At 49.1% G+C, this 3,198-nt stretch overlaps 1 pseudogene; it reads left to right on the top strand.

Annotated features, from left to right (window-relative positions):
• The first annotated feature begins 2,679 nt into the window (after positions 1 to 2,679).
• LOC121558790 lies at positions 2,680 to 2,789 on the top strand (annotated as a pseudogene).
• Positions 2,790 to 3,198: the final 409 nt, after the last annotated feature.

Here is a 3,198-nt window from a genome sequence, read left to right as displayed (position 1 = left end):
AAGGGGCCTGGAGGGTCACTGTCCAGCAGAGGGAGGATCCCGGGGGCTATGGTGGGTTGAAAGCCATCCCATCCACCATAGTCCTTGGAGAGAACAGGGGCCATGTTCACTACCAGGACCAGCCTAAGCAGTGCCGTAAGTGTGGTGAGCATGGCCACCTAGCAGAAGCCTGCATGAAGTGCCGGGAGGTGGGCCACCGCTACGAGGATTGCATGAATGGAAGGTCATGCAACCTCTGTGGCGAGCGGTCCCACCTCATCCGCAGCTGCCCCTCCTCCTGGGCCAATAAGGTCAGGCTTGGCCGGATGGAGGCGGCGGCTGCGGACCGGTCTTACGAGCGCCAGAAGGAGAAAGTGGCAGTTGCCAAGGTGGCAGTAGTGGCGGTGGAGGGCGCGGAAGGCGCAGTGGTGGAAGAAGTGGGAGGGGAGGGGAGGGGAGGAAACCCCCCTCCCCCCAACCACCCTGCCCCAGACTGAAGCGACCCCTGAAGGAGAAAGGGCCGAGAGACTGCTCTGGAGAGAGAGAGCTCCCCAAGTGCGTCTGACAGTATGATGACAACGAAACGACACTGTCAAGCGAGGAAGGTGCAGGAGAGGGGGGAGAGACCCTGGGCGTACACCTTCCCATACGGAAGAGAAACGCAGAGGAGCTCTCCGACCCTGAACAGGGTGAGGAAAAAAAGGGCAAATTGGAGTGGGAGAGCTCCCAGGGGGAGGATGAGTCCAGGGTCTTCCCATCCAACTCTCCAAACCAGGAATCATTTTTAAACCCTGTTTTAACCTCCTCTCCCTTACCCCGTAGGGAGAGAAAGGATCTGAAAAATAACCCCTTTTAAACTGTTTTAATGCCGCCTTTCCTTTTACTCACCTCTTATGGCTTTTAACATCACCACCATAAATGTTAGGAGTATAAAGACTGAAGTAAGAGCACAATTCAGATGTGTTTTTATTACAGGAGTGTGGTCTACCCTTTTTATCCTCTTACAGCAAATGGGAGGAGAAGTGGCAGCACGGGCCCTCCATTTGGAGCGGATCCAATTTTAACAGAAACGATGGTGTTGCCATTTTATTCAAGACCCCACAGGTGGTGGTGAGGGGGAGCACAGTGGTGGTTGGGGGGCGTGCTCTTTTAGCCAACGTACTTTTATGGGGAGGGATTTTAACGTGCTAAATGTATATGGTTTTAATAACAAACACGACCGTTGCACACTTTGAAGACCTGCAGTCCCACATGCTGGGGAGGGATCCTCTAGTGGTGGGTGGGGATTTTAACTGTGTTTTAAGTAGAGCAGACAGGAGAGGAGCGGGAGAAGATTTTAAGGTAGATAGGTCTAGTGTTTTATTGCAAGGGTTGTGCAGGGATTTTAAACTAACTGACTGTTTTAAAACCCTGCATCCAAGAGAGGAGGGCTTCACCTGGACCAGTGGTGACGGCACCAGAGCCTCTCTTATTGACTATCTGTTTACCCGTGACTGCCCGCCAACTGATGCTAGAATAACACCTGCTTTCTTCTCAGATCACGTAATGCTGACGTGCACCCTTTCACTAACTTCGGGTGTGACTGTAGGAAGAGGGCCCTGGAAACTGAACTGCTCCCTTTTAGAAGATGATAGAGTAGTTAGTCAGTACAGGGAGCAGTTCAGCCAGTGGCAGACGCTACAGGACTTCTTTGACACACGAGCACAGTGGTGGGAAATTGTGAAGGGCAAGACGAGGACCTTCTTTAGAGAGAAAGACGCATGTTGGGACTGCAGAAACGACTGGAACGGTGTTTTGATTTTAACCAAGAAATCCAAGAAGTAAAGAAAGAAATGGCATTTTTAGCAGAACAGAAGAGCAAGGGGGTTATTTTAAGATGTAAAGAAAGGGAATTAGAAGAGGGGGAGAAGTGCACTTTTTTAAGAACATAGTTAGCAAGGGTAATGACAGGGTTAAAAGATAAAGATTTGGTTTTTAAAAACAGAGGGAATAAAATAAGTAGTCAGAGTTTTATGGGGAGCTGTTTGAGGAAAAAGACATGTGCGAGGAAACCATGAGGGATGTTTTATCATATTGACAGAATTTTACCCAATACAGACGACCTAACAAAAGACTTGACAATGACAGAACTCGACAAAGGACTGACATTTTAAGAGGGGTAAATCACCGGGGGAGGACGGCCTCCCTTTGGAGTTTTATCTGACCTTTTGGGATGTTTTAGCCGACGAACTTCTGACAGTTTTTACTGACTTTGAACAACTTGACAGACTACCTGACAGTTTTAGAGTAGGAATCATGACCCTGTTACATAAGAAAAATGACAGGACTGACCACAGGGAACGGTGCAACACTTTTCTCCCATTGTCAAGGAAAACAACAACACGGAGGTAGGTAAACAGCCAGCAGAAGAAGAGAAATAAAAAAAAATCCTAACTGATAGAAGGGCAAAGCGATTTTCGTGGGGTCCAGCGTTTCCCTCCATTTTTCTTAATTAAAAAAAAAAAACATTTGGCATTCACCAGGATTGTGTGTCTGTCTGTTTTTGACCAAAAAAAGAGCATACTTCACCAGGATAGTGGGTCTGTGTCTGTCTGTCTGACTTTTTCCCCACAGCCCCCGAAAACTTGGCAAGTGGGTTCGGGGACAACCCGGCCTAGAGTAAACCGAGTGCGTCTCGGGCCCCGACCTCTGACTTCCATACGACTCTGGTTTCTCTTCATTACGCACAAGCCTTTCGCCAAAGACTTCCGTGGAGAGGAACACTTACGACTTCAACGTATTTTTGGAGGGGCTTTGCTTCTGGCAGAGCCCGATTATCTTGTTTCAAGAGAAATCAACAGAGACTGTGTCTGCCTGCCACGCAGACCTTTTGCATTTGAGTTCATGCTGGCTGACCGGCGTAATTTTCCAGTCAAAGTAGTCACTCGGCCAATTGAATTCAAGCCCGACAATGACGACTGGCGTATTTTCCGGCCTTTGAAGAAATAGCACTGGACGTAAAGAGCTAGTAGGGACTTGACGCATCAGCGACTTTTTGGAAAAAACACTTGCCTGTCGCCAGGGAAACGTGGGGGGTTGCGATGGGAGGAGGCCCACTTTTGCTAAACCGCTGAGGTCTCCCGAGACCCCCGGGTGCCCGGCGGGTGCAGGGGTCAATTTGTGGGTTATCGCTTCTCGGCCTTTTGGCTAAGATCAAGTGGTTTTGTCAACAAAAGAGAA

This window comes from Coregonus clupeaformis, unplaced genomic scaffold (genome assembly GCF_020615455.1).
Source record: "Coregonus clupeaformis isolate EN_2021a unplaced genomic scaffold, ASM2061545v1 scaf0328, whole genome shotgun sequence".
NCBI lineage: Eukaryota > Metazoa > Chordata > Actinopteri > Salmoniformes > Salmonidae > Coregonus > Coregonus clupeaformis.
Note: the sequence above shows the minus strand (reverse complement) of the source record. Positions and strands in the feature narration are given on the sequence as shown.